This window comes from Panthera tigris, chromosome B1, assembly GCF_018350195.1.
Source record: "Panthera tigris isolate Pti1 chromosome B1, P.tigris_Pti1_mat1.1, whole genome shotgun sequence".
Classification (NCBI taxonomy): Eukaryota; Metazoa; Chordata; class Mammalia; order Carnivora; family Felidae; genus Panthera; species Panthera tigris.
Genome location: NC_056663.1, coordinates 91,523,622 through 91,549,429, shown reverse-complemented (window position 1 = coordinate 91,549,429; position 25,808 = coordinate 91,523,622). Strand labels below are relative to the sequence as shown.

Genomic DNA, 25,808 nt, shown 5'->3' with positions numbered 1-25,808 from the left:
GATATATAAAAGCTATTCTGGTAGAGATCTCATAATAAAACATCTGAGTCAATTTTTTGATGTTTACTGACAGCTTTAAAGCTTCAACCATCCCCCTTTCCTTTGCCCCACGGCAAATAAGCTGAGAAGAAAGCATGGATGCCCTCTCCTTTGACCCAGATGGGAAGTTTAAATCACAAAGCCCATTCCCATGCCTGGCAACACTCAACCTAGCCTGCATTCTAACCATTACAAAAACTAAAAATTTCAACTGGTCTCCTTTCCCTGCTCTCTTAAGCCATCTTTTTGACCAGGTTGGGAGTCACCCTGCTCTCCTCAGAAAGCCTAATGAGCATCACTGCAACCAAACGTTGGGTGGGACCCATCGTATTTGTGCAGAGTGGCCAAAACACATCTCTTTTCGTTTCTTACTTGTTCCTGTTACGTATTTTGTTACTTACATTGTATTCAAATTATTTTTCTTGAAAGATACAAGGACCCTCATAGCTATAGCCACATTGAGATTTTGCTTCCTGCTGAACAGTATTTACATGTTACTGAGCTGCATCCTGGGTTGCCACCAACTCTTCACCACTATGAAGGCAATTGAGGTAAATATTTTTATGTTTCTTCTCATCAACCTATGTGATCGTTCTCTGGGATATATACCCAGGTCTGGTATCACAATTGCATACCCTTTGTGTATTTTTATATCTTTGTTCCTTCATTTGCAAGAATTATTTGTATATGTTAAATATTGAGCACCAATTGAACATTTCACAAGTATCTCCTCCCAGACAATTATCTCCCTGTTAAACTGTCTCTGCTTATCTTTTGTGCAAAGGCAATTTTAATGTAATGTAAAAAACAAAACAAAACAAAACAAAACAAAACAAAACCCACAACTTCCTTACATTTATGCTACAGGGCTCCTGTGTAAGAAGTACTTCCCCGGATTACTTAACTAGGAATAATATTCTCAACATCTTGTCCTCCATTTAGAGTCCATATTTTTATTTAGTGTAAAATAAAAATCTGGTTTTATTTTTTCTCCAAATAGTGTTCCAGTTTTCCCAAGATCATATATGAAACGTATATCTTTTCTTTTATCTTGTATAGGTACTACATAAACATAGATTATCTCTTATTTCCCCATTCTGAACCATTGCTTTGTATTCTGTGGCTTCTTATTGTGTGATAATATGCAATAGAGTGAGCCCCCATCATGTTTTTCCTTTTTTCAAACATAAATTATTTAACGATCTTAATTTTCCAAAATAAAAATTTGATTTGGGCTGCATTTAGGTATTGGTTTAGTTTGTGAAGCAATTATCAGCCACTTAATCCATTGGTAAGTTAGGTATATTTTACTTATTTAGGTAGTTTTAAAAGATTACTATGGTATATTTATGTTGATAATAGTTATAAAAATTTTCTGACAGTGTTGAGCATTTCTTGTTCAGTTATTTCCTAAGATATTAGTAACTTTATTACTATTTTGGGTTATATAAGAATATTATATTCTTTTAAATTTTTTTTTAATGTTTATTTTTGAGAGAGAGACACAGAGCATGAGCAGGGGAGGGGCAGAGAGAGAGGAAGACACAGAATCCGAAGCAGGCTCCAGGCTCTGAGCAGTCATCACGGAGCCTGATGCAGGGCTCCAACTCACAAACTGTGAGACCATGACCTGAGCCGAAGTTGGGTGCTTAACCAACTAAGCCACTCAGGCGACCCTAGGAATATTATATCATATTATATTATATTATATAGCACAGTAAAAGTCCATGGTTATGTACCTTACTCAGATCTAAGACATTAGATGAATGACTTTGTTTGTACCCCTGTCAATCCACATTAAAAAAAAAAGTGAGATAAAAATAATTATAGTTATTGTTTTTTTTGACAGAAACAAGGGAACATGGAAGAGATGGATGGAACTGTCCTTAGAGAAATGTTAGTATTGGCAACTCCAGGGTCGTACAGTGTGTCCCTGAGTCATTATTTTCCTCCTGCTCAATTTTCCTGGATTTAGATCAGAATATAGGTAATATCCAAGCAGATATTCTTTCAGTTGCTGTTCTTTTTCGGAAGACACTGAATACCACAACACCAAGAGTCATCTTTATCCTGTTGATAGCAGGGTGGGCAACTGCCCATTGGTGATGTCAAGCCCTTTAGATCAAGGCCACAGAATTCTTCCTGCTTAGAGTGGTCAGAGCATTTTATTAACTGGTAATAAGGCAATACTGAATTACATGTAATTTATATTTTGTGCCCTGTTGACCATGCCCTGGCAGGTCTTACTGCGTTTTCTGAATGTTTTCACTGGTGCAGAAAAATTCCTGTTACATTTGACCAAATATTCCCATAATCCCTTGACTATTTAAAAACATGTTGATTTTGTTACATTTTTCAGTGATGATCAAATCACCTTCAAATAATGGAAGCTTCATCTATTTCCTTTCAACCCTTTTTTTTTTTCTATTAATTTAGCACACTGGTAAGTATTTTTTTTTAAATCATAACAAATTCAAACATCCATGCTTTTTCCTGACATTAAAGTGAATATGTCTAAAGTTTATTCATTACCTAGGATTTTCCTGAATATTTGGAGGATGTAGCCATTTCAAACTATAAATACCCCTTTCTCTTCTATTTTTTTTAAATACACAGTTTTGAATATTATAAAATTCCTCTCTATATTTGTACCTTAACATTTTGACTATAAATTCATCTCTTGTGAGACAGGTTCTTATGTGCCATATCCCTAAAGTTTGATCAACCATAAATTAAGTATCTAAATATCAAAGTCTAATAATATTTTATTCATAGTAATCAAACTAAGAGATAAACAGTGCAGGAGTTTCAATATGAAAATCAGTAGATGTATTTTTAGCTGCCTTAAGTATAACAAGTAAACTCAAACTGTATTGGGACATGTATTTGCACATTTCATTTTGGCTAAGCTCATAAGAAATTGTTCTAAAAGTAAAGATAATAGTGCACTCTTTTTTTAATATGTATTTATTTTTGAGAGACAGAGACAGAGTGCAAATGGGGAGGGGCAGAGAGAGAGGGATAGAGATCTGAAGCAGGCTCCAGTCTCTAAGCTGTCAACATGTATCCTGATGTGGGGCTGAAACTCACAAACCATGAGTTCATGACCTGAATGGAGGACAGATGCTTAACCCGGAACCACCTAGGTGCCCCGATAATAGTGCTATTTTTTGTGTAAAGTTAAAATCAGAATTAAAACTGTTGAAAATTACTTTTTGTTTTTTTACCACCTCTTGTGATTGTGACTAGTTGCATATATACAATTCAGTAAAATCACATGATAAAGAACATGTCTTTTGTCTTAAAAATTCCGTGTAATTGTAAATGTTCTTTTAAATGTACTTTCAAATGGCCTAACAAGGTTTCTTATGATGTCAATTGAAAATGCTCTTGTAAATGTTGATTTCTGAAGTTCACAAAAATAGATTTTGAATGCTCTTGCAAATATCCTTGTGATTTGGATTTAGTGATCAGGAGAATGAAAATGTTAGGATTTCACTTTACTAGATTTTATCCTATATAGTTATAAGTCCTACTGTGAAACAAACTTAGTAATTTATGATACAAAGAATTTACCTGTGTGTGTATGTGTGTGTGTGTGTGTGTGTGTGTGTGTGCACGTGTGCTTAGAATTAAAATCTCTTTGGAAAGAAATGATTGCATAATAAACAAAATTCAAAATCATATAATCATGTACAATAAATGTAAGATGAAACTAAAGAAGAAAAATATCAAGATAGATTTAAGAAAGAGTTAGGGGTTGGGCTGAATACTCAAAGATGTGAAAAATTAGAGAAGAAGATGAAACGTTGAAGTAATTGTAGATAATTTTTGTGCTTTCATACTGCATTAATCTAAGAATATCTTAAAGTCTTATTAAGTCTCTTTAATAATGTTTATTACACTAACAAGGTATTTTAACTGTTACTGTCTTAGTGGACAGAGACCATTTCTGTCTTCTTTCTCTTCTTTTTCTTCTCAAGTGGACGATCTATAAATTATCCATTTATCACCTTCTTAAATGAATCATATCAAAGATTTAATAACTTCTTGGTTTCATAATCTTCTTCATGTGATCTTTCTTGATATTCAAATGTAATAGGAGCATAACAAAACAAGATGTTAACAACTGTTAACAACTCTCCCTGCATTAAGCTGTATTAACATAAGCCCTTTATCCTGATTATACCAGATGTCTTTCCTAGTGGACTTGTGTTGGCTTCCTTGGCCTCCTTGATTTAATTTTCAGATATATAAGACATTAAACGTTGGCTAATATAGCAATAACAGTGGAAACATCAGTACACCTGGTCATTGCCTTCAAATTGTGTATCTCTACTGAGAAGAATGTAAAACAACTATGGAAGGAGCGTGGTCCAAACTTATACAAAGTCTTAGTGGATTAGGAGACATTTTTACCACTTTTGAGTAGTATGTTTATAGTCATGGAAATGTTGTTAACAATAAATAAAAGAAAAAGAAATAATAAAAAAATGAACAAGAGATGTGGTGAAATTATTCCACATTTATTAGTAGTACTTTTTTACTGTTTATATTTTAATGGAATCATGAAAGATATGCCCTTAATAGTGTGATATGAATGCTTTCAGGGAGGGCCTTTTAGACACTATTCCAAAGTTAGCAAGGTCACATCTTCATCGGTAAAGTTTCTAGAAGAGAGGAGCATTAATTGCTTTGGTAGATTTAAAAATAAAGTGAGTTATTTTGCTCTCTAATTTCCTACCTGTATGCAGTTCAGTTATTAGTAGGTGTGGGCATATTTTCCTCTAATCAAATTTTTCAAACCATCTCTATTAAGAAGTCAGTAAAACAAAGTATTGAAATGCAGATTGCATTGATTTGCTCCAAGTTATTGCAAGGTAAGAGGAAACAGTTATCTTAGGGTAAATCAATATAATCTACATTAAAGTACATTGTCTCTTAGAGTGCCAGGAAATATTCAGTGATCTCCATTACAAAAGTGGCCATTGTGACCACCTCATGTTGTCAGTCCTTAAATTTATATCTCTTGCACCTCACGGTAAGCAAGATTTGTAAACTTTATCACAACCTAAATTTAGTTTCCCTTGAGTTTCGACTCAGTGCTTTTAGTTTCTGGTCAGAGAGGGAAGCAGTGTCTGGTAAATTTCATCATAAATAAATATGAATATCCAGATTCTAGCTATTATATCTTCAAAGTAGTGATGACTTTATATCACCACTATCTCAAAACTTATACCATTATTATAATTTTGATAATCATTTAATTATGATTCTATTAAATATTACCTTCCCCCAAAATAAATTTCTGGTTTAATTCTGGTATTCTCTCTAAAAAGTCTCTCCTGGTGGAGCAGGTACCCTTTAACATTTCTGCTTGAGTAGAGCCAAAGGAACTTTTAATCACTCCACATGCAATATTAATTTCTTTGTATGAGTCAACAGGAATCTTGTAAACTGTTGCTGGGAAAGTAAAAAAACAAAAAAACAAAAAACAAAAAAAACCCAAAAAAAAACAGCAAAGTTGAAACTATTCCATTCACATAAAACTGATACTTCCACATTGTAAACATATGGGAAGAAAACAAACTATAAGAAGCCTAAGAAGTCTTTTAATTTCTTTATGGTGATTTGTCATAAACATTTCTACATTGTTTAGTTTATAAATCTTTTCAAAGCTCTTAATAATAAAAAGACAGATGCCTTTCCATGTAACAAAAGATGATGTTGAGCATAAATGATGGAAGTATAAAAAAAGCAATATCTGTGAGACCATACCCATTACTGTTTGATTGACAAGTCCCTTCTTGTCTGCTGTCCTGAGAATGGGGATGAGTAGAGAAATCCTGGGCCTTCCAGAATGTTTGAGGTAGTTCAAAAATATGATGTTAGATAAGTCCATACACAAATATTTGTACAACTGTCATTAATTACAAATTTGGGAAATTTCAAATGTGAATTTACTTTGAATTTATGTTATAACTCAAATACGCCTGAAAAATGGCTTGGCAGTCAAACTAAACATCGCTATTAAAATGTGCTCTTACACGTTTTGTATTTTCTCCATTTTACTTATAATGGAACTATTTATTAGCTGTCTACTTAAAAGTCATTTGCCTCTTCTGATTTAGTAACAGTATCTTCATTTTTCTTTCTTTGTTAATATTTATTTATTTTTGAGAGAGAGTGCAAGCACGTGCATGCGAAGAAGTGGGGGAGGGGCAGGGAGCAAGAGAGGGACTGAGGACCCTAAGCAGGCTGAGAGCAGTGAGCCCAGCTTGGGGCTTGAACTCACTTAGAAGCCAGGAGGTCATTACCTGAGCCAAAGTCAGATGCTTAACCTACAGAGCTACCTTGGTGCCCCCAAATTACCTTCATTTTGAGAAAGACAACTCCCGGTGCTCTAGGAAGTTGCACCCATACCCAGCCCAGTCCTCAGAATAAAAAATAGCACTTCTAATTCAACCACAGTAATCCCCTCTTCCCTTGTCCACGATTGGTTTAAACATGAGGAGTCATTAACTTCTGATCAGTTAAATACATGGTAATAACTGATGAAAGGGCTTAAGAAAAACTTTTCCTTCCTACTAAAAGAGAAACATCTTAAGAACAAAGTGCTCTTTTCATCTTTGACAAAAAGAATTTGAGAAAGTTATGCCTGCAGTGGATGCATCTACCTTGTGACCACGTGTATAGAAAGAAAAATGTACTAGCAACGTCAATAGGAACACAAAGATCAGGAGATTTTTGAGGTTACCAGTTACCACTAGGTCAACCGATTTGAACCACCCAGCTTTGGATTTTTTATAAAGTAAAATAGTAATGTAAGATAATAAATTCCTTAACACTGTTGAATATTTTGCTACTCATTCTCAAAAATGTTCAGACTTAATAAAGTCCACAAATGTCCCCACACATCCATCATTTTCTCAAAGATGAATGTACCATATTCTCAGAGGGAGAAAGAAGTCATCAGGGGAAACTTTCTACTCTTCAAACAACAATACAGATAATACAATGCAATCCTTGTTTGCCCTTATATTCTTTGGAGCCTTTTCTTTTACAATGAGTCTCCACATGGAATCAATGATTGACTAAACCCACCACTTGTGATCTTGTGAACCCCATTAGCCATTTTTTAAGGATAATTTTCTTTTGGTTGTGTTTTTTTCTCCATCAACGTCTTTCTGTCTATGGATCAAATCTACAATGTTCTGGTTATCTCTCATATTAAAATGGAAAGAAAAAATAAGGAAACCATTCCTAGATTCCATGTGCCCTTCCAGGTTTGTCTTAGAATTGATTTAAGGTTTTTAATATATACGTGTATATATATACACACATATATATTATACATACTATATATATAATTAACATATATATTATACATATAATATATATAACATATATGTGTAACATATATATAGAACTTATATAATATATATAACGTTTATATTTATATATATAAACTTTCTTTGCACTTTCTCACCCTTCAACGTGGTCCAGACTGTCTTCTGCTCTACCAGTTCCCTGGCTTAAAAGGACATCAATTTCCTTCATGTTGAAAACTCCAGTGGTACCTTTGCTGTTATGTTTTATTTGTCCAGCCGACAGTATCCCAAATTGGCAATACCCTCCTTTTGGAATACTTCCTCCTTTGGTTCATGTGACCCATACATTCCCAATTTTCCTCTATAGATTTGGCTATTGTTTGTAATTTCCTCTTCTCCTTAACTACTTTTATGAATGTTGTTTTCTTACTGGAACATATCCCGCTTTCTTTTCTCAATCACACTCTCTTCATGAGTGATTTCATCTATTTCTGATTAAGGAGTGATTTTTATAAAAATGACTCTCTTGTTTTTATTTCAGACTAATGCCCTCCACTGAGCTTATAATAAATATGCTTAACTGTCTTTTTGAGATCTCCACTTGCTTGTCTCACAGTCATTTTAAAATTTAAAACCTACAAAATAGGAACCAAGACATTGGAAACCATAGTTTTTCAAATAATTTCCTTCTGGTTTATTTTCTTCCTGCTTACAGCACATAGTAGCATAAAGTTAGCAAATTCTTCTCAGCAGAAGAGGGTTTTGCTGATGTATTGCTCAAATTTGAATGACTCTTTTTTTTCTGATGAAAGTTCAAATGGGTCATAACCTTAGGGCAGCAACATGCCCTAGGTCTCAGACAGGCAAGTTAAGAATTTCTATGTGAGAGTAAACATAGACACTGGGCAGCAACAGTTGATAGTCTGCAGAGCCATCGTAAAAGTTAAGTTTATTTCATGTTTAGAAATCCTGGAAATTTATGCAGTATCAAGTAGAAACAGAAATTGAACCTCTAGAAATAGAGCCAGGGACTATTTCTGACTGAAACTCAGTATTGATCTGAAGCAGAGAGGCTGACTGTGCTCAGCAATTAGAGTACCAATCCGGAGGGAAGAGGTATTTGCTGAGTTTGCTTGTTTATTTCTTAGTTTGTTGGCGTGTGGTCCTTAATACATGTGAAAGTGAGCACAGAAAACAATCATGGGGTAAAAAAGATATAGACTAATGAATAGAGCAGAGAATCTGATCTACGCATGGATTCACTTGTTAACGAAATTTGCAAATTCCTTCTTTTTGAGAAATTAACTGTGTATCTCAAATATCCATGAGTGAGTTATATGCCTCTAAGATTTGTGCATTTATCCCATTCTGAGTTTCAGATTTCGTCATTCTCAATCATTTTATTGTCTACACAGTTCTGAGCTAAAGAGACCCTTTAGGTTTTGCTGTAAACATAAAAGTAACATATGAAACATGGATTAAAGACTTCAGTGCTCTTGGTAATGGACCTCCAAACCACACTCCGAACAAAGCACGGGAATTCATGATTGCATTACAGAAATAGTTCATTTGTAGATTCCCAGCAAAGAACACCTATTTCTTAACCTGATAAAATTGTACGTTTCTAGAACAAAACGGAGGGAGAGAATATGTTATTACTTAAGAGACTCTCATAGTATCAATTTATTTGTTTATTTATATTTTATACTTTTATTTTCACTGGGTCTCTTTAATGTAGCTGTTCCTGGCTGGACCATATAAGAAGTTGAAGGTTCACCTTTCAGAAAAGGTTGCCAAACGTTTTTCCAAATTGATTATATCATTTTACATTCTCACTAGCAGTGTAAAGAGAGTTCCATTTTCTCCACATGTTCAATAATACTTTGGGATGCTCAGTCTTTTCAATATTAGCCAATATAATGGTTGTGTAGGGGTGTTTCCTTATGATTTTAATTTACATTTATGTAATGAATAATGGTGTTAAACATCTTTTGATGCTTCTTAATGTTCTTTGTGAATTGTCTTTTTTCCATATTGAGTTGATTTATTTTGTTATCATTCATCTGTAAGAATTCTCAATGCAAGTTCTTTGTCAGATATGTATTCAGTGATATTTTCTCCCATTCTGTGACTTGCTTTTTCACGTTGCTCCTGGTGACCTGTGAAGAGTGAGAAACTGTTTAATTTTGATGAGGTTCCATTTATCAAAATTTGCTTTTGTATTTTGTGCTTTATAGTCTATTTAATCAATTTTTGGTCCACTCTAAGATCACAAAGTGTTTTGTTTGTTCTGGAAGGGTTTCTTTGTTTTTGTTTTGTTTTGTGCTTTGTTTTGTTGTTGTTGTTGTTGTTGTTTTTTGGTTTAGGGTTTCATTTTTTTTAAATGCTTTCACATTATAAATAATTTCCTCCTTAAATTTATGTAAACATCAAGGTTTATATTGTTTTTTTTACATTTGTCTATCATTTTTTAAAAACTTGCCAGTTATATTTTATTCTTTTTTTAGAGATAATAATGATGATATAAGTAGCTAAATTATTATGAAGACCTTACCATGATCCAGAACTCTTTAACCTGAATTATCACATTTAGTGCTAAAAACAACTATCAATAAGGCACATTCTAACAGTGCCCTTTATGTAAAACAGACTGAAGTAGAAAGAGGTTATACTTAGACTCATCTAATAAGTTGAACATTTAGAATCTTCCCAAACAGCACAATTTCATCACCAAACTCCATTCCATGGAACGTATCATCTCTCAAGTGTATAATTATTTTTGACCAATATTTCAGAATTTTCCCACTAATTTAATAGAAAAAACACATCTACAACTTTTGGTAGTTGGCCTGAGACACTCCAGTTAATACGTGTTTTCAAGTTTAAAAATTCATTTGAGAAGTGATTTCTCCCTTAAACTTTTTATTATGTATATTTTTGTTTTGTTTATATTTTTATTTGCAGAGATGCATGTATACTGTTTGGAGTTTGATTTTGCTCTGGCTTTGTAGAAGAGAACTTTATTCTGGGTAGTCAAGGACTTGTCATATCCATATTAAATTGGTTTTTCCAGGGTGGGTGCTATCTAAAGGTGTAAATACACCAATCCAAGTAACCTATTTTAAGAAAAGTTTTTCATAAATTCCCCAAAGATACACTTAATGTGTTTAAAACAGTTCACTTGTCTCTGTCTTTCTTTGTGGGACAAATGTCACATATGTATCTGTAAATCCACACCATCAGCAGAATTATATATACTCAGTCATTACTCATTCAGTTCTTCTAATTCACTTGACAGTTGACACTGGTTTTGGGTTTTTCCACTCATTTAAGTGAATTTACATTTATTTTTCCATTATTTGTGGACATATTTCTATACATCGAAGACAAAGATGGATGGAAGTAAAGTTAATGTCTAAGATTTATGTCAAATATATCTAAAATGATTTCTATAGTGACATTTTACACTCAAAAATAATCTTTAAAACTTTTCTAGTGTTTTAGGGGAAATGCTATAAATATTTGGAAAGTATTTACTGAATAAAAAATAAATAAATTAACTGAAACATTTTCACTACACATTAATTTGAGTATTTGCAATAAAATAGTTGAAATCACCATATTGGTATATCATATTGATTAAGATTGTGAGCTGTGCATTTAGCTATGTCACTTTGATTACTTTTGGGGCAATTCAGTCAGTCTCTTGGTCTTAATTATTCTGTATAACAGAGACAGTAACAACATGTAACTCACTGGATTACTGTGGTCTTAAATAACTTACCTATGAAGCACTCTGCAGAGTGTTTGACATATACTAAGGGATAATTAAATGCTAGCTGTTATTATTATTGTAGATTCCACATCTTTGGAAAACAGTAAAAAGCCCTGTGCCTTTTTAGTATTTATAAACATCATATAGAGATGTATATGATTAACTTTAATTAACATTTGAAACATGTTGCCTTGCAAATCCCATTGTATTAAAAAAAAGCACACACAAAACCTTTAAAGGCTTCTTATCCCCTAATATTTGTGTCCCAATTCAATAACTTTATCTACCTTTCTCTGTCTTCTCTCACTATATGAATATATTATCATTCCCAACAAGCCAATGTTTCCCAAAGTATAGTCCTCAAACTACATGCATCAAAACCATCTGGTTGCTCAGACGAAAAAAAAAAAAAAAAAAAAAAAAAGGATCTAGTTTCTCGTTCAAATAATCATTTCAAGGTATCACTCCCAGAGATGCTAATGAATTGGAATCTTGAGGAATTTGCATGTTTAACACTTATTCCATGTATCTTATGCACACAAAAGTTTAAAATTCAGTATTTTAGAAGACTGATCTATTCATTATTATTCAAATGTTTATCTTTAGTTGATAAGTGCCCTCTTGATGGAAAATATCCATTTCAGTAATTATGCTCAATCCTCAAAGAATCCCATAATTTTACTATCTTTCATATATGCAACATTGGTTCGTATTTCAAACCACATTCATCTTTCAAATTTTGACTCATATCCTGTTACTTTCATGTCTTCTACAACTTTCTCAAATCTTATGTGAAAAACACTTTCAAATCCTAAAGAAACGTTTACTGCATCCCATTGTATTTTGCTTTCTGTTATTATTCGAACTTGCATTCGAACTTAACAAAGTGAGGGATAATGGAGAGCACAGCTGTGATGATCAACCAGACATATGTGGTTTGAGCTGATTGTGCTAATTACTGCAGAAGTTACTTGGTCCCCCTGGTCACTCTTCTCATCTTAAAATATGTAAAATATTAAAATGTCCACTATATTTAATATTTTAAAACATTTACTAATATGGCTATATTCACTAAATTGATTATGATTAAATATGATTTATATAAACTACCTAATTCATGCCTTGCACGAATTAGTCAATCAAAACATTTACCTTCCCCTAGCCTTTTATTTCCTTCATTGTTTTTGAAAGGATTACGTGTGAGGGAGTGTGTATGTGTGTTTCCAGCTATATGCTTAAACATTTGGGTCTTTGTATCTATAACCAATAGCATAAATATTCATGATTGATTTAATTACCATCAATATATTCAAAATATTACTTTATTAGAGTGTCACAGCAATATTTATCATTTTTGCAGGCTGAAGTATAGGTTGATTACTTATTTACACGTATGCTGTCTTCACGAGGCTTGAGCTCCTTATTTGTGTATCTCTAGAACCTCTTGTAGAACATGTTATGAATTAAGAACTTTATAAGCCTGTGTTGAATGAATGAATGAGTGAAAGAGAAATTCTGAACAAATGTTGATTTCGGTAACTTGTTTAATCTTGGAGCAGAGAAATGCATTTTTGTTTGTTTTTATCTGATTACTGGGGTATGCATATAAAACAATTAAGATCTCTATACATTCTTTGCTATTTAACTTAGCTGTCATGTCACCCACTTTTAAAATGTAAAACCTGGCATCTAGGAGCTGCTGGCTGGGTAGGTGAATGAACGAATAACTAAGTGTGTGGATTTTTCATAATCCCAACATTCTGGCATTCATTTATAAAATAGCATTTGAGATGGATTTGGAGAGAACTTGCTGAAAGCAATTATGTCCTTGTTTATGTGTAAGAATTTTACAGTTCAAAGAATGAGGAGTTCAAGGTCACAAATTATTTACTTTGAAGACAAAAAAAAAGGGCACACATATGGACATTTTTATTCATTTATTTTAACAAATACTTTGCAAAAATTTAAAATAAGAAATATGAAAAACTTGAAATTGTGTATATATTTCAAGAAAGCATAACAATGAACATTAAAAAATAACTTTCTCTCTGTGTATAACTATTTGTAGTTTCCCATGATCAGAAGAAAATGGTAATGAATTAGCAATAATCAATTTATTTAAATTTCATCTAAACACTTCTTGTCTTGGCCAGCAATATCATTTTGATAAAATGGTGCCCACTATGATTCACGATCGTTGGGCTCTACATTATGTGACTAGAAGAAGAAATTTTAAATCAATAGCTAATATTAATGATAACTGAATAGAGTGATTGAATTTTGCACACACTATTTATAAGTCTACCCGGAGAATAAAAGATATGAATAATGGATGAAAAAAGTTGTCATTCTTTTAGTTAACATAATTTTCACATGAAATCAATATATGTACCTCTCATGTTGTGAAACTAACATTCATTAAATAGCATTTGTATAAGAACAAGAATCATCATTTGTTAATGGCTAATGAAAATGAGATTATATTTGTTTAACTGATGTGGACAAAGTTATAGTCTTAGAATAATTTGTAGGTCTATGATATTTAGACCACCCTCCATCAAGTGCTTATTGTATATTGATTCTATGCCCTGTACCATGACTGCCCCGTCTTAAGTGAACTTGCAGAAAAAGTTGGAAGGTTGGTCTGAATCCTCACGGGCTTAGAATTGTCCAAAGCCCTTCTCAAAATGCGTATTCTTGATTCCTTACGTACAGAGATTTTCAATGTGTAGGAGTAGAATAATTCCTAGGAATTCTTAACACAGACTCCTGGCACTTGCATACACTAAAATGTGAGTATCACTGGATTAGAAAATAACACAGATTTTACTATTTCTTATTATTCCTTGCTTAATTAAAATATCGCATTATTGTGATAAACAGTCCCTTCTCTGCTTTCTAGCCTCTGAAGACAGTATTTTTTTAAATGATTGAAGCATTAGCAAGTTTTCAGTAGTGTACCTTATCCCCGACAACCAGCTCTACCATACGACTTGTGGAGCATATATTTCCTAAATTACTTGCAAGCTACTGAAGGAGATAATTTTTATGCAATATACAGAGACAATTGTCTTTCTCACCTTTTGTATTTGAAGGCCCAGAACTTTATGAAGCGTCTTTGTTATTGTAAGTATTGCCTTATTTTGTTTCTACTGATTTTGAAAAACAAAACAAAACAAAACAAAAAAAAAACAACTGGAAAAAAAATGAAACTCAACAAAAGGTAGTACTTTCAAACCTTTGAATATGATGAAAAGCAGTATTGCTATGTATCTATGTATACTTTCTATAAGAAAAATCAGAAGAAGCAGTTAACAGTTGTATCAGAGTCCTAATTCTAGGTCAATATCTAGCAATGTTCAATGAAAAAGATAAAAACTGTGCCTACACGTATTTGGAATACCTTTAAAATAAATAATTTTCAAATTTGAACAGTTAGCATATTTGCATTATTTTTGAAGAGCATAAAAGGAAGCAACTTATTACCTGTACCATAATTACCAACCAAGCAATTAATTAAGCCTACTAAAACATACATATTCATTCTATATATTACTTGCCTCTCTGTGCAAAGTATTATGCTAAGAACAATAGAGAATACTAATCCTTTAAGACATAGGTTTTCCTCCTTGGAGTTTATAGTTAGATATGAACATAAAACATGTACAAATCAACAAAAATCTTTGGGTATTTTTTTGTGAATTAAGGGGGACTCAATACCCCTTGAGTACTGAGTGGATGTGTCACTGATTTTCCAGGGTAGGGATGAAGAAGAAAAAGTCCAAGTGACAAGTGAATGCACAGTGGATAAAGGTGTTCAGATTCAAGGAGACTTACCGCAATCTGAGCAAACTCTCAGAACCATAGCATTAAGAGAAACTAGGGAACAATAGAATAAACTTCTTCATTCTACAGAAATACCAGTCCAGTGACTTGTGCACTGACACAGTGTGCTAAATTATATTGTTTCTCAGAGGGCAATGAAACCATCAAATAACTTGAGTAAGTATTCGATGTTAAAAATACATGACAATGAAAGTGATCATATTTCCATGTAAATACATCAGAAAATAAAATGTATAAGCTAACTTAAAGTCAATTCAAAAATGCACCTAATTTCAACTAAAGCTGAAATATGTAAACTTCAACATTTATATGTGTAAATAGTGGTTTTTGTTATTAAAAAATGTGTAACAAACACTTAAAGGATTGTATCCTCTTGTGGTGTTTCCATTTTAGGAAAATTAATACAATATTCTGAGTAAAAGAGGAGTACAGTGTTGTTCCAAAATCACTTTAAGGATTTAGAAACTATGCTACATGATTTCCCCAATGTATTGCAAAAGAATTTAATCACTGAATTATATTAAAAGACATCAAATGTAAGAAGAATAATATATGTTTATTATTGAAGATGTTAATATTAGCACAAAAAAGGACAACTGTCTACACTAAATTAATTTAATTCTTCCTAGGTATAGTTGTAGAATTGGATCTCACTGTATGCAATACTCATATTAACAGCATGTTTCCATAATTTGATTTTAAATTCCACTGCCAGATTGATCCACTATGTATATAAATTAATAAAAGAGAAAAATAAAAATATGTTTCATATGCATATTCCCTGTTTTTTTTTTTCGTTTGGTTTATATTTCTGTTCACAGTGAAACACTTATTTTACACTTGTATATTCAATTATTGTTATTTTTAAGGGAGAGTTTTGAAAGCCCCTATTTTACTATAAACTTTTAGGCTTTTAGTAAAAATAACAATCTTAAATAAATTAGGAGAAATTGTTTTTTCAGAAAAAACATGTTTTCTCATTACCGTGTTTTTTTTTCCAACTTTTTAAATATTTATGTATTTTTGAGAGAGAGAGAGACCGAGTGCGAGCAGGGAAGGGGCAGAGAGAGAGAGGGAGACACAAGATCCGAAGCAGCCTTCAGGCTCTGAGCTGTCAGCAAAAAGCCCGTCAAGGGCTCAAATTCATTAACTGTGAGTTCATGATCTCAGCTAAAGTCTCTTGCTTAACCAGCTGAGCCACCCAGGTGCACCGATCATTATAGTGTTTTAAGTATTGGAAACACTTCCTAAAGAAGTGTAACTACCATGTCGCTTGCTTTACTCATCTTTTTCATGCATGAATACAAGAAAAATTCATTTCATAGGCTCCAAACTGTCAAAATTGCAGTTTATGTTATTCTTCTCTACAGTCAACCATTAGCTATTCTAAATTTTAAAAATGAGTTCTGCTATATAACTTTTCAGGATATGTTGTTGGAGCAAAACATTTTTATTGACCATTTAAAATATACTAAATATTTATAACTTCTTACAAAACAGTTCCAAATATCAAAATAGTACTGAAAATTTTCTAAATATTATAGTCAAAATATGAATGTTTATGTAATTATAAGCTGACCTAGGCACATCCAGTTTTGTTCTAGCTGATGGAGCTGTAAAATTATTGCTCTCCAAAACTTTTGTATTTTTTTAATTTGAATTTTGCTGTCTTTTCCTTATTAATAAATTATTGTATTCAAATTTGAAATATTTCTAGTTTGCAGTGGGCTGGGAAGCCAGATAAAAACAACAAAAAGTTTTAGTAAAATGAGTGAAATAGAAGAATGAATCAAACTAAGGAATATCTAAAGGTATTTTGCTGTTGTTGTTAGAAAAATCTGGCTACGTATGCATACATTATTTTGCCAGCAATTTGAGATTCTAAATAGATATTAATGTGTGTGTGTGTGTGTGTGTGTGTGTACTAAGTAAACTTATCTGTTCACTTAATAAATGATAAGTAAAAAGAAACTCACAAGTTGGGTGTTAAAGATAAAATTAACTAATTTCCCTTTAAAAAATTCAGGGTGTCTTAATTTGGGTTTTCCCAGAAGCCAGTCCTGAAACAAGAATCTGGCTGGCAATTACTTTGTCAGTGGTCAAAAGGATAACAGGTCCAAGCGAGGAGATGTCAAGAACAAAGAGAAGGGAGTATCTAGGGGTATCAGTGAGCTCATCTGCGGGTAAGTGGGGCACTTGGCCCATCAGGGATGTGTGCAAGAACACACTTTAGAGTTATTCATCTTAGGGATGAGAGTTGGCATAATTTACTTACCAATGTCCATCAGTCATAGTTTGATAACTACAGTTGGGGAATAAGAGTTAGGGCAAGGGAGTGGGAATTTCATTCCTCAGCACTTTCAGCCTTCTAGCACTTTTCAGCCCGACTATTGAAATTTACCAGGCGGAGAATCACAGTTGCTTGAAGTAGTTGAGCTGTCTGTCCACCTAGCTGAGAACACTGAGTGCTGAGTACTTGCAAGAATACCACTGACTGGGTCTCCTGCAGAGGATAACAATGGAATGTGGAGACTTTTAGGATACATTAACAGCAGAAAGACTGGGATTATTTGGTAAATGTTATATTGAAGTATGTATGTTTGATCTATTGTAAATCTCTCCTTAAGTGTCACTTTCTCCTTATTGTGTAGTCTCTGCTAGGAAAATCAGAGAAGGGTGGCAGGGAATGAATGCGATGCTCAAAGTGAAATGAAAGTGAAACGGAAAACTTCACTGATGTTTCTAGATCCCAAGAAAGAGCCCAAATCCAGTACATATGACCTTGTGAGTGTACAAAGTTAGCCAACAAGAAATTGCACAATACACTTCTCATCTGCCATTTTACATTACTGGAATGGAAACACATTTTGAGAATTACCCAGAATGTTCTTTAAGTTTGTGTCAATAGCTTCTGAGTTACAAAGGGTGGCTTCAGTAGTTTTCACGGTAAAGCTAGGATGGCATATTTGTATAATTAACACTCAAAATGACATAAAGGTAATGATATGGAGGTACTGGAAACATGTTTGCATTATTTAAAGTGACAAATGTTAATTTAGTGGATAAGCAATTTGTCACCTGCTTGGGACCTAGTCTCACAGCTGTGGGAATCAAACCGAAGCATGCCTTACTGAAAGTCATTCCAGAAACACCTGTTCCAGACAAAAGGATAAATTACTTTTATTCTTAGCTTATGTGAATATTATTTGAAATGTGTGGGTCATTTGCCACAGATTTGGCATCATTAAGAAGACTTATCAAGTTCACAGATGTTGTGCTCACTAAGGATTAGACATGACTGAGCTGAATGCAGAGAAAAGGCTTGCAAGATTAGATAATGAAGGAGAAAAATTCCCTTTGGGAGCTTAATATTTTGGCCAATTAGATCCAATAATGTTGGATTTTCTGCCTTATTGCAAGAAATGTAGATTGTGAGAGTGAGGGCTTCTCTGATAAGTTTTTCTTATAAGTTTTCTCTGTTAAGGTTTTAGTAAAAATTTATTTTTTAATAAGAGCAAAACAAAGACATTTAATAAAGAAATAAGTGAACAAAGATCCTGTGTAATGTTTTTTTTTCAGACAATGTTTAGTAGTCCTGTATTTGTGTGCACAGGTCAGCTTTAAATTGTCCCTCTATAATTACTGTGTAGTTCTTACCTATGCATCAGAAGTTTAATATGTCATAATATATTTTCCTTTTTTATATAAAAGGTCTGTGATTTCTCAAATGGATTTTTATAGAGGCATAGATTTTTAATTGATATGTATTATGGTAATGATAATAAACACAATTTAATAATCCCCTGGAGAGAAAGTTATGAAACCTCTAAACGCATTCTTTAATGGAATTCAGAACTGCAGGAATCTAGTTCAGAAAGGAGGTATTTGCCAACTGTGGCTTAAAAATAAAAATCACATTTCACAACTGTTAATAAAGCAACCCTTTTCAGAAAATCTGGTCAAGTAGTAAATCTATTATCTAATCGTAGACTATAAGGAACCAAAACAACATGCACACAGCTGCATAAGTATATAATCTCCCAGCCTCTAATCTAAAATGCTATAATAAAATGTCATGGCTGCCGGTTGGCCTAAAAACTTAAAAATATTAATAATTTACTTCATAAAATGTATCACTGTCCAGTGATACATATTTGAGGTACTCCAGTGGTCAAAATAACCATAATTATCCTGATCCTAGGAAACCTTATCTTTTATATAAGAATGTATCAACTTTAGGAATTGCATGGTGGGTGTAAGGGGACAGAAAAGGTAAGATTAAAGAAATCTAAGCTAATTCGGCACTGAAAAAAAGATGCAAGGGCAATGTAAAAATAAAACTTATAGAAGGGAGTAATATTTTTTTATATTTTTCAAAATATTTAAAATTATTTAATTAATAAAACTGATTAATCATTGCAACTGAAAAAGGTAGTGGCCTATATATATACATACATATATATACGAAGTGTTTAAACACTGTTCGATGTGATCAAAACTAAATTCTTATTTGAACATTAAAACCATTGCTAATTTCTAATATGACGTCTCCACCTAAGATTTCTCTCCTGAGTCTTGGGCCACCATAACTACCGAATGACACTAGTCTAGAGACTCATGGCTGTCCTTTTCTTTCGTCAGTCAAGTCTAGTCAATTCCACCCTTCATTATCCAGTGTTGTGGGTTCTTCATCATCTCTTAGGCAGATTACTAAGAATGCCTCTACAGTGGTATCCTCACATCTGAATTTATTCCATTTTCTACACTGAAGTTCAGAGTGATGTTTCTGGAGTAAAACTGACAGTTTGCTTCCCTTAATGGATGACATACAAATAATCTGATAGCTTCTTATTTCTATAATCCTCTCTGTTACCATGGGTCCTATATCCTTATATTCTATATCCAAAAGTTGCTGAACTATAATGCCCTAGCTAGCCTCTAATCCTTTGAAGATAGTGTTCTCTCAGCCAGGATTATTGATCTCTGCATCTTTACTTGATTATTTTTGCTGTCATCTTTAAGATGAGATGGAAAAGATGATTACTTTGGCTGAATTATATAAATTTCATAATGTGGGCTTTGTACCCCTCTTGTATGTTTTACTCTTAAGTTCCACAACACAAAAAATTATGGAAAATATAAAATACATGTTCTATGGATGTAATTATGTTTCCTCCTCTTTTTTTTTCTTTTTGCAGGAAAGGGACAACTCTAATAGTTCCCAACAAAAAATGTGTTTGTTGAGAATTATTATCAGGAATCTTTATTAATCATTAATCTTGATTTTTATTAACAGTCCTTTGCAGAGTACCATAATCTACACATTTTTATTTGTCTACCACATTGGAAGTATTTATTTTAACTTCAGGAAATATAAAACAGTACAACTACTTAAAAGAATGGGTAAGTTTCAATAAAGAAAAAATCTAATTAATTTTGAGTTGTCATGTAGGGTTCATGTCAGCCATCTAATCAAATAAGTGAATTCAATGCTGTTTGAGTCATGTTGGTTGAATATATCATGTATCATTTACTTCACTCCAAAACTCATTAAAACTTTCAAGGCATAAATCTTATCAGTCTTATCGTCCAGGAAATTGATACACAGGGAGGCTGATTAACTTACCCCATGCCATAAAGTAGGTTTTGAAGATGGTCTGCAAACCCAATCATTTTGCACTTCAGATTGTTGTGTTAATTCTGCCTCCATGTGATCTATCTAGACCCTTCTGAAAAGGTAAACATTACAGTATTAAACCAAACTAATATATTTGTGTCTCAACAATATACACAGACTCCTACATCTCCAATGAAACTGTTTTATCACCCTACTTATCAATATTATACATCAAAATGAAAAAGTGATTATTTCCCATTTATGATTTCAAAAGAGCTGCTCTTTATAGGAATGTAGTCTTACAATTTTCTAACTAGTAAAACAGCCACATCTGTAGACAGCATCAAAAATAATATCTATAAGGGATAAATAAAAGGAAATGTTTCTTTCCATACACTTTGCAATCTTCATAGGTATAAAGAGTAATGGTGACACCAGATCGGCTGTACTTGGTGTTAACAGCACAACGAACATAGCCTCAACACAAAACCTTAGAAAAATAAGAAAAATGGCAACTTATCTGGATGAAAATGATGTTTAGAAAAAATACCTTAGTAAATGCCAACTATACAAACAGTTGTAAATAAACTGATAATTGTACTCTTAGTTCTTTCTGTGATATGAAGCATCAATCTTTTACAGTAAGTAGAAAAACATTTTGTTAATCTCCTATTATCAAAAAAACAACACTAACTTTCCAAAGGGGGGGTGCGGGGAATCCTATATGTTTCCAGTATTTGATAATGTAGAAGAAGCTATAGAAAATTTTGTATTTAAGACACTTCCAAATGTTATTTAAGACATTTCAAATGAAACTTGGTATTTCATTTTATGCTGATTGCAGCCTCTACTTCCTTTCTGGAGACAATCCAATTGACTTGTTGCTTTTTTCTCCCTTTTTTCTTCTTCCCTTCCTCTTCCTCTCCTCCTCCGCCTCCATCATCTTCTTCTTCTTCTTCTTCTTCTTCTTCTTCTTCTTCTTCTTCTTCTTCTTCTTTTCTGCTTTATAATCAAAAGAATCACATTTTTTTAATTAACTCAGCATATACACAAAATTGAATAATTCCCTGGAGTTGGTCACAATATATCTACTTCCCACTGATTTTTCTTAATAGTTTTTATTACAGTTTATAGTTCCTTTATTCAGAGATCGAATTTTTCTCATTACATTTAAAAGCGATATGTTTTAATCTGGTAAGTTTAGATTTTTCCTTCTTTTTAAAATTATTATCCATTATTTCCATATAATATATATAATATAATATAATATTACATAATATAATGTAATAAATATGATATAAACATATTGCTTTCTTATAATGTCATTAAAATAAATTAAAGCAGTGTGGATAAGCAAGTAATAATGCAATTGCACAAAGATATAAATATTGTTTTGGGGAAAATAGGAAAATAAGATCATTTATACAATTTAGTTTTGTTATTTTCTATATTCTGTAGGATTACAAGCATTAAGTTTACATTTGTCGAGGGAAGAAAGAATGGCAGTATATTTGAAAAGCAGGCATGGAAATGTAGCAAATACATGCCTTTGATCTAAATGACAGAAATAAATTTGCCAATAGCATAGTAATATTAAGCATGTTTAAAGTGACCTATATTACTTGAAATGCAGGTTCGATATTTTTCAGTTTGATGAGGCCATTCAATGTAAAGCACAAATGAAAATAAGTTATGTACATAATATCTATAATAGAATTTCCTACATTAACTCTTGCAGATGTAGGTTAATATTTTATTTGCATACATCCTCAAGTCTGTCCTGTTCTTTGCTTGGATTTATCGCAAGTCTGCAGACATGGCTTGCTGCTGGAAATGGACATGAACAATTACATTTTCAGTCTGAAATGCAGTGAAAGATTCCACTCCAGCAGCATTTGCTAAGCCCTTTGGTAGCTGTACTGATAAGGCAAAAAGAGGTTCAAGAATGAAAAATCTAAAGTGGAGATGCAAATCTCATGCTCGGTTGCTATATTGTTATCTTAGAATATGCTGATCCTGACTGGACTCAAACTAGCTTTACCAAGAGAACTAAAAAGAAAAGAAAAAAGGGTTATGGTTCTTCCTTCCTGAACTGTTTTACATTCATTTTTTTGATTACACCTTCTTTACAGGGAGAAAACAATTTCATTAATACATATACAAAGCGGTTTTTGTTTCATAAATAGTTAAACACACAGACTTTAAAAATGCACTTCATTTATATTTCTAGTTGGTGCTCTCTCCACACACGCACACACACACAAAGTCAGATTTATATGTCATGAATTTATGCCTAAACGGTGTCAGATTATGTTTAATCAATCTTGTCAAATAAATTGGTTGAATAAATGTCAAGTTCTATATTTAAACAAAGGAGGCATATTTTTAATATTTCTCTGATATCTAACACAATTGATTGTTTTAATTTGTGTGTTGTAAGGATGATTGTCCCTTAACATCCTTAATATTTATCACAATTTAAAATATACAAACACTCAAAATACTGCATATATTTCTCTGCCAGTTTAATCATCTGCATTCCAATAGAATTTTTTTTTCAATAGCTGTGCACAGTTACTTTAATATGACTAGACAGATTTCTCCTCGGTGAATTTTAATCTAGCAATAATTTCGCTGGGGAAAATGCTCGTATTTCTATGACTAAGATGGACAATTGGAAAAATGAAAGTATCAGGATAATGATTTTCTTTATAAATTGAACTTTTTGATTTAAAGAAGTATGGTGAGAAAGTTGATCAATTTTGTAATGGATTCAGTTTTTTTTTTTTTTTTTTTTTTTTCTTTACTTGGATTTAGCTCTCCTTTTCAGGGGTTTGTAATACAGGTGAGATAAATAAAGACCAAAGCAGTCAAATCCAGTTATCACCTACGAGCAGTTATCATGAAGAACTCATATAATGTGCCTTAACTCTAAATCCTTTTTTGCAGAATAGAGCAAGCACAAATGTATTGCTTTTATCTATAAATTGACATGAAACTAATTTGCAAAATGATGGACAAAATATTTCTAAATTGAGAGGTACTTTTCATTTTATTTTATTTTATTTTATTTTACTTTGAGTTGTGTGCTCTGTTTTTCAACACCATCTCTGAGTTTATTCTTTTGCTGCTCTTTGGCAGCTCTTTTGGAAAGCAGTAATTTAAATAGAAAATGGCTAGTTAAACAAATGCAATTTAGTTTAATGCTACACAACATGTAAGTTTGCACATGTTACTCAACTTAAAGACAAAAATCAAATACTAAATTCAGCAAATAAAACATTTACCGTGTTCTTTGTATCTATACTCTATATTACTGTTTTGCTTCCTTGAGGTGAAAGCCCTATACAACTATTTTTGAGGTTACAACGTTTATATTTTTTCTTACATTTTCAGTGCTTGCCATTGCCTTTAAACATTCCTGACTCTTTGAAAGATGGAAAATAAAGTGTTCTTTTCATGGAAAAATCCGCTGTTTTAGCATTTTTAACTTCAATTAAATCTGCTTGTTTAGGAGAGAATTACGAGTTTCACCTTTCAAAACAGTTCATAATTGCTCGAAATACTTGTTACTATGGGTAACCACAATTTTTATGAACATTTCCATCTACTTATCACTTCGTTCGGAGAGTAGGAGAAAAACAAACAAACAGACAAACTAAGTGCAGATCACTAAATATTGAAGAAATGAAAGTTCAGAAGATATAGAAGAACACAAAAATTAACACTTTGTTAGGAAACATATATTTATTTGCTACAGCATTTAATAAAACATCCTGGTATATTTATATAGAAAACATAGAACTTAAACCCCAAGAAATAGCCAAATTTTATTGTAACTCTGTCATTTTATTTAATCCTCTTCCAACCCATAATCACAGTGGCATTTTTAATGTAATTTCTCTTCAGATCTAATTACTAGATAGTAAAAACATAGATTCAAACAGCCTGGCAAGAAATACAATTTTGTGCCTCAAAGCAATCATACAAAAAAGAAACCATATAATCAATATGTGATAATTACAAATGTAAAAGCAAGGGAAACATTTATAATAATATTCATCTTTGTACTGTTTCATCTGAAGCTACATTTCTTTTACTATTCAAAGTTCAGTTCAAAGCTTACATCGTAAAATATTTGCTATGGAATGGATTCCAATAATCTCTTCCTGTGGTTTCTTAGATTTATTCCTCCTAACACATCTGTTGAAGCTATTTCCAATATATGGACATGCACTTTTCTCTAAGTGTTTCTTCTGTGCATTCTTTGTGATTCCACATATTATAAGTAGTATGGAGGCCCTGGGAGACTTGGGCAAATATTTAATAAATATACTTTAATAACAAACTATTTCATACCAGATAATATAAGTGACTGGAAGATTGTGTCATGCTGCAAATGGGAAGAAAATTAAATGGAGACTATATTGTGTGGCTTTATTTTTAAAATAGCGTCTGATAGGGGCGCCTGGGTGTCTCAGTCGGTTAAGCGGCCGACTTCAGCTCAGGTCATGATCTCACAGTTCATGAGTTCAAGCCCCACGTCGGGCTCTGTGCTGACAGCTCAGAGCCTGGAGCCTGCTTGGATTCTGTGTCTCCCTGTCTCTCTGGCCCTCCCCTGCTCATGCTCTGTCTCTCTCTGTCTCAAAAATAAATAAAACATTAAAAAAATTTTTTTTTAAATAAAATAAATAAAATAGCTTCTGATAATGAAAAATGACCCCAAAAAAGGTCATGGAAATTACATATCAGACTCTCACCCCCCTCCCCCCCCCAAAAAAACCCCACAAAACCAGCAAGAAAAAGCACTTATTGGATGCCTATTACATCTACAGTTTACAGATATTAATATCCTAACACAGGCATGACCACTAGTTTACAAAAGAAAAGAGTGAAGCTCAGAGTTTTTAAGTAATCAACGAAACTTGTCATGTACAAAGGGCTCAGCAAAAATTCAGAAATTAGATCGCTCCAGCATTAAAGCCTGTGCCCTCCCTGCTTTGCCACTAGGGTTTCCTTCTCAATGAAAATGTTTAATGTCGGCTTCATTCACTCTTGAAAAGTCTTTTAAAGAGCAAGAACTAGAGGCGCCTGGCTGGCTCAGTCGGTTGTGCGCCGGGACTTCGGCTTGCGTCATGATCTCAGTGTCCGCGAGTTCGAGCCTCAGGTCCGGCTCTGTGCCGACAGCTCAGAGCCTGGA

At 32.8% G+C, this 25,808-nt stretch overlaps 2 long non-coding RNA genes across 2 annotated transcripts; one reads left to right on the top strand and one right to left on the bottom strand.

Annotated features, from left to right (window-relative positions):
* Nucleotides 1-474: 474 nt before the first annotated feature.
* LOC122237782 lies at nt 475-2,040 on the top strand. Its single transcript, XR_006216428.1, has 2 exons — nt 475-590; nt 1,889-2,040. It is a non-coding gene; the product is annotated as an uncharacterized LOC122237782 (long non-coding RNA).
* Nucleotides 2,041-9,099: 7,059 nt separating this feature from the next.
* Nucleotides 9,100-21,546, bottom strand: LOC122237673. The gene is made up of 3 exons (XR_006216271.1): nt 21,303-21,546; nt 20,618-20,720; nt 9,100-9,529 (listed from the first exon to the last, which is right to left on the bottom strand). It is a non-coding gene; the product is annotated as an uncharacterized LOC122237673 (long non-coding RNA).
* Nucleotides 21,547-25,808: the final 4,262 nt, after the last annotated feature.